Here is a 12,110-nt window from a genome sequence, read left to right as displayed (position 1 = left end):
AAAGTAGCGCGCGAGATGCCGCCTTTTCCCGCGCGCGCAATCGTTTTCGACGCGTGCTAGTTTCTCGCCCCCGCTGAAGCGCGCGAAAATGTCACACGTGCGCTAAAAGTCCAGTTTATCACGCGCGCACCTTTTGGCGCAGCTGTTGGAGATGCTCTCATGCGGCTGTTGAGGGCCATGTGCGTTGTGCAGACCTGGGCATAGTGAGTGAGCAGCGCAGGGAAATTCCAAGGAGCCAACCGCATGTAGTAGCTAAATGTTCAACTAGTCTGGAGCCTGGACGGTAGCTTGGCATGGGCAATGGAGAAGTGAGGAATTCTATGGAGAGAAAAGGAGACATGGACATGAAGGCACTAGTGCAGAACCGGGCAATAGCACCGGTTCGTAAGGCCCTTTAGTGCTGGTTCCATAACCGGCACTAAAGTGTGGTCACTAAAGGCCCCCCTTTAGTACCGGTTCAGCACGAACCGGTGCTAAAGGGCAACCACATGGCACGAGCCAGCTCCGGGGGCCGGGAGCCCTTTAGTACCGGTTTGTAACACCAACCGGTACTAAAATGTTTGGGGGGTTTTTGGTTTTATGATTTCTTTTTCATTTAATTTTGTGTTTTCCATTTTAATTCTTTTTCGTTTGCTGGTATTTTACGATACTACACATTGTACACGTTATGCATATATATATATATAGAATTTCTAGTAGAACCAATCATATATATATCATCAATGTCTCACAAACCACCATATTAATTCACACATACACACATGTATATATAGCTATATACAATTTCTCCTACATGTGCATGTTGCCTTCGGAGCCAGTGGCATTAGCCTAATTGGTGCCTTCGGAGCACGATGACAATTGGAAGTGGTTCATGACCTGGTCGATGGGGGCGGTAGCGGGTAATAGTATTCTCCCTTCGGATTTATGACCTGGTCGAGCAAAAATCCCGCTATTTGCTCTTGAAGTGCTTCTACGCGCTCCGTTCCTAGGAGCTTGTCCCGCACCTCTGTGAACTGTTAAGAAGGAGATCAATATGCATGTGTATTAGTTGTGTGACTAAATATCGATAATGGTGTAAAAATTGTGAATAGTGTTCTGACAAGCGTACCCATTCCTGTCTTTGAGATCTGCTCCTTTCGGATGCCATCATGCGAATATTCTCGCAAACGCAGAATGCACACAGATTAGTCCCCTGCGCCTGCTTCAGGGCCTTTATTACGAGAATGGAATTTAATTTGATCAGATAATAATTAATCAAGCATGATAATTAAAGAGATGGCAGCTAGCTAGCTAGCTAGTACTACTTAATTACTTACCTTGGGTCGAAACCATTTCAGCTGTCGTTTCCATTCGCCTTCCGTGACGCTGATGAACCTTGCCCAAGCCCTGCCCGCCGACAAAGAAAATGAATAAAGGGGTTATTAAATAGTTCATATCATGAAATGACGAACTAAATAGGCTGAGATATATAGTTAATAATGATTGAAATTACATGTTGACTATCCCAAACAAGATGTTATAGTCACTATTTGCTTTGAGTAGTGAGTCTAGTATTTCAACTGTTCCGGCGTCAACTTTAATGATACACAAGATCCAGTGAAATCTGCATGCACACACGTTTGCATGTCTTAATTAAGCGGGCATATGTAAGCAAAAACATGTAGCTAGCTAGTAGGCAAAAACAGAGAATTTGTAGTACAAGAAAGTGTGACTCATTGGAAGTTGTAAGGAAGTAGTATATCTTCATTGTATTTGAGGCGCTTCAAGAACTCTAGCATGCTGTCCTCTACCTGCTTTTCATGATGCTTGTTTATTTCCCATGTGTATTCATTAACGGTGTTTGGGTCAATGAACCCAATGCCATAGCGTCCACATTTTCTCATTTCATACATCTTCATCCTGCATAATACCACAGAAAAGAATATAGTGAGGATAATTACAGGTAATGATTGATCAAAAGGATCACTACAGCTAGCTTGAGACTTAAATTACAGAAAGAAATCACTTACATACAATAGCAACTAACGATAGATTTGTCGAGTACGTCTTGATTGTATAACTGAAACAGTTCAGAATACTCGACGGTCACAGGTTTCTCATGGTAGTAATGATCCTTCTTGACTTGCACCATGAGGGACTCTCGATCAGATCTCTTGGTAATGTCCATGTACCATTGATGCAATTCATACATTCTCGTTGGGAGCTTCTTGACCTCTTCTGTCTTGACCAAAGGTTGGCCCCGGGCATATTTCCGTTTTATTTCCTCCTTTGTAAGCACAGGCATGTCCTCGATCTCGAGGAGTTGTCCAACAGTGATGTTGAGAGTTTCAGCCTACATTATATGATCCTGGGTTATTACCACATCGCCCACCTCGGGAACGTAAACTGTTTGCCCACAATAATATTGGTCACGCGTACTGTCACGTGTTGTTGGCAGCACAACAAACGGGGGGATCGATTGCGCCGCCTGTTCTCCCAGCTGGGCAACGGTTTTCCCGCATTTTTTGACAGCTGCTTGTTGTTTGCTCGAGCTTGAGCTCGCCTCCTTCTGTAGACGTTGTCGATGCAACTTCCTGATGTGGCGCTCATAGTCTGTGTCAACAGGCTTAGGAGCTGGTGGTTGAGCCATACGAATGAAGTGGTCAACTACTTCCACAGGCACTTTCTCCCTTGGCGGCGGTGGCGGTTTCGGTCCAAAATGGGCGTCGACTTCTGCCCGCACTATGGCATTGGTTTGCTCCTCGGTCCTGTCATAAGCCCTCTCAGGAAGAGGAGTAGTGAGGTTTGGACCATATTTATATCGCTTGCCTCCGCCTGTACTTCCTGTACTATGACCTCGACTCGTACCGCTACGCACCATAGCTGTGGGGTGTCTCTTTTGCGATTGCTGAGGCGGCGGAGACGGCTGACGGGGCTGAGTTGGACGAGGAGGAGTGGCCTGAAGCTGTGCCGAAGTTGGAGGAGGAGTGGCCTGAAGTTGTGCCGGACTTGGAGGAGGGGTGGACGTCTGACGCTGTGTCGGACTTGGAGGAGGAGTGGCCTGACACTTTGCCGGACTTGGAGGAGGAGGAGTGGCCTCACGCGTTGGTGGACTTGGAGGAGCGGGAGTCTGCTGACTCGGTGGCGGACTTCGATGAGGAGTTGGGTGACGCGGTGTCGGTGGCCTTCGAAAGATGATGCAATCCTTTCTCCATAGGATGATACGATGTTTGGCATCTCCGAGTGTGTGCTCCTCGTCACCTCCAGGAATGTCAAGCTCTAGCCCCGAATATTGGTCCGCCACCTCATCAACCACAACACGAGCATAGCCTGCTGGAATCGGGTTGCAATGGAAGGTTGCATCGGGGGATTTGTATAAGCAACGTCGTCCACCACCTTCAAGGATATGCTCTTAATTTTGAAGTGTAGCTCGCAGTTAGTGTTCTCCGCGATGCCATCCACGTTGTATCTATCCAGCATTGCGTCAAACGGGGCGGAACCCACGCTGCTTCTCGGCATGGATGGGGCGGTGGTATCCAATGCTGGATCATCCGCTAGCTGCTGCAGCTGCTGAGACCCCCTTTGCTGGCTAAGTGAGTCGATCTGCTCCTGCTGCCGCTGGAATTTGACTACCAAGTCCGCATGCGCTAATTCTAGGCCTTGAAGGCGTTCATAGTCCAGCTTCCTCTTCTCCTCCTCCATCTTCCTCTGCTTCTCCTCCGCAATCTTCCTTCTCGCACGGGTTCTGTAGTCGGCGTTCCAGTCCAAAAACCCCTCATACCACGGAATAGCGCCCTTGCCTCGCGTTCTTCCCGGGTGTTCAGGATTTCCCAGGGCACGCGTAAGCTCGTCGTTCTCTCTGTTGGGCTGGAACACCCCCGTTCGAGCCTCTTCTACTGCAACAAGTATATTATCGTCGGCTCCGTTCAGACATGCCTTCGTCGAAACTTTGCCTGTCTTTGGGTCCAACTCCCCCCCATGCGCATAGAACCAAGTCCTGCACCTGGGGGGCCAGCTCTTAGTAACCAGAGTGACACCTGCATCCTCCATCTCTTTCTCAGACTTATCCCACTTAGGCATTGCCACCGCATAGCCACCTGGCCCCAGCTTATGGAACTTATCCTTTTTTCGGCATTCTTCTTGTTTATTCTCGACCGTTCCTTAGCTAATTCTGAATCCTTGAATTTCACGAAATCGTCCTAATGAGCACTTTGATTCTCTAGTGTTCCCTCGAATACTGGAGTCTTCCTTCCTCCCTTGACGTACTTGTCCCATTCACGATTCTTGTGGTTCTTGAATGCAATCGCCATCTTCCTAAGAGCAGCGTCCTTGACTTTCTGCACATCTGCTTCTGTGAAATGATCTGGTAGGGTGAAATGTTCCATTAGAGTATCCCAAAGCAAACTTTTTTGTCTGTCATCGACAAAAGTAAGATCTGGACGTGGCTTTGCTGGCTCTCTCCATTCTTGAAGGGAGATCGGGAGTTGGTCCTTCACAAGAAGTCCGCACTGACGAACGAACTCTTGTCCGCAATCTTCTTAGGCGCTAATGGTTCGCCATTAGGTTTGATTGCCTCAATATTATACTTTACGCCCTCCTTCAACTTTTTGTTCGGGCCTTGTTTCGTCCTGTTGCCTGAAGATTTGCTCGATCCGAATGGCTGAAAGAAGAAAGATCGATTCGTTAATATATCTTCAACTCATTTAAAACATGTGATGATCACCAGATGCCTGCTTATATAAATATATATACCTCGCCGGTCATGACTTCATCAATTCGGTCGTCGCGATCAAATATCATATCACCCTCTCCGGTGTTGTTTAGAAATTCGGAGCCGTCATAATCTTCTTCATTCTGATCATCATCTGGCCCGCGTATTATATCGAACATGGTCTGTTCTCCCTCTCTGTTGGTATTGTCCGCCATAGCTTTTATTTAACTATGCCAAAAGAAATATAAAACAATTTAGTATTCAAATTACATCGTCTCGAATAATAGATATAATCTCGAATACATCGTCTCAAATAATAGATATAATCTCGAATACATTGTCTCGAATAATATATAATATTGAATAGTACATCACTGGCTAGGTAGCTAATTAAAGATCGAATACTACAGAAGAATCTAGGACACTCGCGGTTCCTGCGGCGCGGGCGGTGGACACCCAAAGAGAAGGAACCCTCACAGGATCATAGCTGAAGTGAGATCCCTGAAGAAACTGCCAGGTATTGGAGAACCTGCCGCCCTCTAACGCAACCATGTAGCGATGGACGTGCTCGTCCTCCTCCCTGACACGGCGACGTACCACCTCCGGCGGGGCCGGCTCCCTCCGCACCGAAACTGGCCCACGCGAACACCACCAAACGAGATCAGGGTCGACGACGGGACCCGGAGCCGGGTTCCTCATCAAGCGGCGCGCCCCTCCAGGCAGCACCTCCCAGTGCCAGCCCGGCGGAGCCCAGTCCCGGACATGGGTCAGTCGGACGTCGTCGCGGACGGGTCGACGGCGAGGATGCGGGCCGGGCATCGTTGAGAACAAATACTAGCTATATGCCCGCAAAAAGTAACTTTTTTAATGATTGGATTTTCATAACTAAAATTTCTAACATTTCTATATAACACTAATTATGCTATCATTGCATATGTCAAAATTCTATATGCTATTTCATACTAATTAAGCATCTAACACTAAAAACAGAAAACACAACTTTTATACATCCATTAAAAAACTGAAAAACAACATTATATAAAAAAAATTCCATACTAATTAAACACTAATTATATCCATCTAACATGCATTCATACATATATACTAGTGAAAAAATAATAATCTAAAAAATCTAAACTAATTAAACATACAAAATACGTATATACTAATATATACATGCATTAATTCATACATATGTACGTGTGTATGTGTGTGTTCATCATGCTTGTGTGTGTGTGTGTATGGGCTCGGGGAGGGGCGGCGCCCATGGTGGCCGCCGGGGGTGAGGGAGAGGGGTTAGAGGGGGAGAGCTCACAGCGGGGCGACGGCGACGGCGAGGCGACGGTCGGGGGCGGCGACGGGCCGGGGCGTGACGCGGGGGCGGCGACGCGGGGACAGCGCGACGGGGACGGGCCCGGGGCGGCGACGGAGACGAGGGCGGCGATGGGGACGGGGGCGGGGACGGGGGCGGCGACGGGGACGGGGGCGGTGACGGCGACGGCGTTGATCGATCGGGGCGCGCGGGCGGTGCTTTAATGGGGAAACAGAGGAAGAAACAGAGGGAGAATGAAATTTTCGTAAGTGTTGTATATATAGAAGGCACCTTTAGTATCGGTTGGAGCCACCAACCGGTACTAAAGGCCTGTTTTGGCCAGGCCAAGCGGCGGGAACCGCACCCCCTTTAGTACCGGTTGGTGGCTCCAACCGGTACTAAAGGCCCCCCTTTAGTACCGGTTGGATCCACGAACCGGTACTAAAGGGGGTGCGCTGGCGCAGGTGCGGTGCGCAAGTTTAGTCCCACCTCGCTAGCCGAGGGGCGACCGCACTGGTTTATAAACCCCCGTGCGGTAGCTCTCTCGAGCTCCTCTCCAAAGCAGGCCTACTGGGCCTACATGTTCTGTGCTGCCCTGTTGGCCTACTGGGCCTTTGCGGGCCTGCATCCTGACCCAACAACAGGTTGGGTTTCTAGTCGTATGCAGGCCGCTCTGGCCTAGTAGGCGGGCTTTTTTTATTTTATTTTTTTTGCTTTATTTATTTTTGAGTTGTTTTTTGTGTATTTAGAGTTTCTTTGTGAATATTTTTGCTTTAGGTACAAAAAATTACAAACTTTCTGTTAGTGCCCATAGTTTTCAAATTTGAATAGTTTAAATTTTGAATTATTTGAAATTAGTGTGAATCACTAGTTTGTGAATAACTTAACTTTAAAAATCAGTAAAGGCATGAAAGAATTTGTTTGCACATAAAATTTCTTCGCGTTTCAAATGCCAAAACACATAATTAACTACCCTAACTATTACAGAGATTCCCTTCTGGGTGTGAAACACAGAAGAAAGTGATGATAGTGAAGCCGATCACATCCCAGATCTTTGGATGTGAAACTTTTTCTTCGCATGTGTCCCTTTGCGCCGTAACCATGGAAAATCTTCATCATTTAACGGGATGCTCGGGTCAATATTCATTGTGAATGGAGCAATTTCATCAAACTTTTCATAATTTTCTGACTTGTCTGTCTTGTCATCCACTCCCACGATGTTTCTCTTCCCAGAAAGAACTATGTGCCGCTTTGGCTCATCGTACGATGCATTCGCTTCCTTATCTTTTCTTTTTCTTGGCTTGGTAGACATGTCCTTCACATAGAAAACCTGTGCCACATCATTGGCTAGGACGAATGGTTCGTCTGCATACGCAAGATTGTTGAGATCCACTGTTGTCATTCCGTACTGCAGGTCTTCGTTACCCCACCTCGTGTCATATTGACCCATTTGCACCAAAACAAAGGGACCTTCAAACCACGTCGATAGTCAAGTTCCCATATGTCCTGTATATAACCATAATATGTTTCCTTTCCCGTCTTGGTTTCTGCATCAAAGCGGACACCACTGTTTTGGTTGGTGCTCTTCTTATCTTGGGCGATCGTGTAAAATGTATTACCATTTATCTCGTACCCTTTGAAAGTCATTATATTCGAAGATGGCAACTGGGACAGCAAGTACAGGTCATCTTCAATAGAGGTGTCATGCATGGTACGTGTCTGCAACCAGCTGGCGAAACTCCTGGTTTGTTCACGTGTAATCCAGTCATCAGACCGCTCCGGGTGTTTGGAGCATAGCAAATTCTTGTGTTCATCCATATATGGAGCCACCAAGGCGGAATTCTGTAGAACTGTGTAGTGTGCTTCAGTGAGAGAATGTCCGTCCATACATATTATTTGTTCCCCTCCTAGCGTGCCTTTTCCATCCAGTCTTCCCTTATGCCGCGATTCAGGAACACCAATCGGCTTAAGGTCAGGAATAAAGTCAATACAAAACTCAATGACCTCCTCATTTTGACGGCCCTTGGAGATGCTTCCTTCTGGCCTAGCACGGTTATGAACATATTTCTTTAAGACTCCCATGAACCTCTCAAAGGGGAACATATTGTGTAGAAATACAGGACCCAAAACGTTAATCTCTTCGCATAGGTGAACTAGGACGTGCGTCATGATGTTGAAGAAGGATGGTGGGAACACCAACTCAAAACTGACAAGACATTGCACCAAATCATTCTCTAACCTTGGTATGATTTCTGGATTGATTACCTTCTGAGAGATTGCATTGAGAAATGCACATAGCTTCACAATGGCTAATCGAACGTTTTCCGGTAGAAGCCCCCTCAATGCAACCGGAAGCAGTTGCGTCATAATCACGTGGCAGTCATGAGACTTTAGGTTCTGAAACTTTTTCTCTGCCATGTTTATTATTCCCTTTATATTCGACGAGAAGCCAGACGGTACCTTAATACTGAGCAGGCATTCAAAGAAGATTTCCTTCTCTTCTTTGGTAAGAGCGTAGCTTGCATGACCCTGATGTATGCCGTCTTTTCCGTGCATATGTTGCTGGTCCTCTCGTGCCTCAGGTGTATCTTTTGTCTTCCCATACATGCCCAAGAAGCCAAGCAGGGTCACACAAAGATTCTTCGTCACGTGCATCACGTCGATTGCGGAGCGGACCTCTAGGTCTTTCCAATAGGGCAGGTCCCAAAATATAGATTTCTTCTTCCACATGGGTGCGCGTCCGTCAGCGTCATTCGGAACAGGTTGTCCACCAGGACCCTTTCCAAAGACCACCTTCAAATCCTTGACCATATCATGTACATCAGCACCAGTACGGTGGCGAGGCTTCTTCCGGTGATCCGCCTCACCTTTGAAATGCTTGCCTTTCTTTCTTATGGGATGCCTGCTCGGAAGAAATCGACGATGTCCCAGGTACACATTCTTCTTACAATTAGCCAAATATATACTGTCGGTATCGTCCAAACAGTGCGTGCATGTGCGGTATCCCTTGTTTGTCTGTCCTGAAAGGTTACTGAGAGCAGGCCAATCATTGATGGTCACGAACAGCAACGCCTTTGAATATGTTGTTTAGTTATGCATATTTACTCAGATGCGGTAGTACCCTAGGAGATAAAAAAGGAAAGAGATCAGGGAATATGCTGCATTCTTTGATGGATTTGACATTAAGTTGGGCCTATAAAGATGAAGTAATCATTGAACTATCACACATGTTGCAAGGTGCTATATTATCCCAGGGAGTTAGGTACGCAAGCTATAGGAAGAGGACATAGATTCATAATGAAATAATCTTTGTGATAACATTATTTGAGAGGGAAAACAAAGTTCAGTCAACAATAACAGGGTGCAATCATCAAGTGTGCTTATGCACCGCTCTGCATGCAGCAATAAAATCTGTTGATTATTCAGCTCAATCGATTCTTGGTTTGTTACAGAACAATAACAATAGCTGCGAAGGATCATAATTTGTATGTACCTCTGGATTTCATATACTGTTGTTGATATTGACATGAACTATGTTCTGTGACGGGGTTTTTTATATTTTTTTGCTACATGAGTAGGTATAAATTTTAAATCAGAACAGTCAGAAGTTAGCAGATGGAGGCAATATAGGTTATTTCTTTCGAGCATGGAGTTTTTGCACAAGAGTTTAAATGCTCCCTCATGTACTGTAAAATCAAAATAAATAGTACTAAAAAACAGGAAACACATAATTGTGCACGCCGTGTTCTACTAAACTCCAGAATCTCTCTTATATCAAAAACTATATGAGCAGAAATGGCATGAAACTTATGGATTAATTTTCTTTTTGCATACATGTCGAGCTGGGAGTCATAGGGTATTAAACTGTATAATCCCTCTTATAAGAAAAAATATGAGCTGAAATGTCATGAACCTAATGGATTAATTTTCCTTTTGCATACATGGTGAGCTGAGAGATCATAGGGTCTTATAGGCCATTGATTGTTTGTATTCAGTCCAACTAGGACACATTTTTGCCATGTTATGTCCACTACTCACCTTCGCTAGCTCCTTCAAGGATGTTTTGACCTATACTCCTTTGTTATCTACAACGGGGTAGTAATCCATCAGAGGCCATTCACTTTCCTTTCAATAAATTAAAAGGTGGATCTCACCTTATTTTCAACAAATGTCAAAACAGAGAATCTAAAAATAACTTGGTCAACATGAAAAAAAATGAAAGGGTGCCTCATTCAGGTTTAACTATACTTTGTTGATATTCACACTGAACATTGTTGCCATTTACTTATAGTCTAAACCATCTGAATGATTTGTTGTTGTTGTTTAGGAAAAATAGCTAGCTCGTCCAAGTTGCACGAGAAGAAATAGTGGTATTGGTACTGGTGTGATCATCAATGGTAAGTACAGTTTGGGTTGAAGATTTGTATTTGATGTAAGTACCTCGAGGAGGAGGTTGCGGGGGAACTGCTTGACGGAGAGCACGTCGGCGACGATGGTGTCGGGGCGGAGCATGGCGAGGGGGGTGGCGCGGACGACGGACTCCGTGGAGAGGATGGAGCTGCAAACCAGCAGCCCGTCCGGCTGCTCCTCGCACAGCGCCTCCAAGCTTCTGTTGTTGTCAGCATTTCACAGCATGATCGATTGATCCCCTTGCAGTTGCATCCCGACCGGAATCGAAGAAAGATAGGTTCGTGGGTTGGCATGGCTGGTCACCTGAAGAAGCGAATCCCGTGGGCGGAGCAGTAGTCAGAGTAGTCGGATCTGGAGGTGGCCAGCACGGCGTGGCCCTGCCGCTGGATGCCCCTGGTGATGAACTGCCCGAAGTTGCCGAACCCAATGATCCCCACGCGCAGCGCCGCGGGATCTTGCGCCTCCGTCGAGGACACCGATGGTGACGGCGACGGCTCCTCGTAGGCGCCGCGCCACGAGAAGGCGAGCTGCTACTCCTGCTCGGTGGAGGTCGTGGCGTCTCTCGGGGGCTTGGCGCCGGCGGCGGCTGGCCTGACCCATAGTTAGGCCGGGGGAGGGCCGGCGACGGGGCGGGGGAGCGACGGCGACGGGGCAGGGGAGCGACGCGGCCGGCGACAGGGCGAGGGAGCGACGGGGCCGGCGACAGGGTGGCGGGGGAGGGCCGGCGACGGGGCGGGGGAGGGCCGGCGACGGGGAGGGGGAGCGACGGCGACGGGGCGGGGGAGCGACGGGGCCGGCGACAGGGTGGCGGAGGGCGAGCCTAGAGCGCCATCGACGGGGGCTGTTCGGTGTGTGGATGAGATGCGAAGGTCGTTTTTTTTACCTGGATGGGTGGGGAGAGAGGGGGAGGGGATAACCCCACAGTTTTTTTTACCTGGAAAAAAATAACCCCATCTCTTTGCCATCTGCCAGCAGATGGCAAAGAGGTGGGGCTGGTACGCCGTTGCACGCTTGACGGCCACAGGATTTGCCAACCTCTTTGCCATCTGCTGGCAGATGGCAAAGAATCTTTGCCATCCACTAGCAGATGGCAAAGAATTGGCTGATGGCAATCATGTTCTTTGCCGTCTGTCAGTTATTTGCCATCTGTTTTTTATAAGTAGATGGCAAAGACGTTCTTTGACATCAGCTGGCAGATGGCAAAGACGTTCTTTGCCATCAGCTGGCAGATGGCAAAGAGCTGGCTGATGGCAAATTCCCTGTTTCCAGTACTGAAACTCTCATCGTAGTCAACACCTTAAACTTGTCGAAAACCTTTTGCGACAATTCTAGCTACTATCAGCGTCCGTCTTCCTCTTGAAGATCCATTTATTCTCAATGGCTCGCCGATCTTTGGCAAGTCAATCAAAGTCCATACTTTGTTCTCATACATGGATCTCATCTTAGATTTCATGGCCTCAAGCCATTTTGCGGAATCTGGGCTCATCATCGTTTCCTCATAGTTCGTAGGCTCGTCATGGTCAAGTAACATGACCTCCAGAACAGGATTACCGTACCACTCTGGTGCGGATCTCACTCTGGTTTAACTACGAGGTTCGGTAGTAACTTGATCTGAAGTTACATGATCATCATCATTAGCTTCCTCACTAATTGGTGTAGTAGTCACAGGAACAGATTTCTGTGATGAACTACTTTCCA

General features: G+C 47.2%; 1 long non-coding RNA gene across 1 annotated transcript; it reads right to left on the bottom strand.

Annotated features, from left to right (window-relative positions):
• Window positions 1–9,090: 9,090 nt before the first annotated feature.
• Window positions 9,091–11,267, bottom strand: LOC147973848 (uncharacterized). Its single transcript, XR_015603693.1, has 3 exons — window positions 10,716–11,267; window positions 10,443–10,611; window positions 9,091–10,087 (listed from the first exon to the last, which is right to left on the bottom strand). It is a non-coding gene; the product is annotated as an uncharacterized LOC147973848 (long non-coding RNA).
• Window positions 11,268–12,110: the final 843 nt, after the last annotated feature.

The sequence above is a fragment of the Triticum urartu genome, chromosome 5A (genome assembly GCF_056163025.1).
Source record: "Triticum urartu cultivar PI428250 chromosome 5A, HENAU_Tu73, whole genome shotgun sequence".
NCBI classification, from domain to species: domain Eukaryota; kingdom Viridiplantae; phylum Streptophyta; class Magnoliopsida; order Poales; family Poaceae; genus Triticum; species Triticum urartu.
This window is presented reverse-complemented; position numbering and strand designations above follow the sequence as displayed.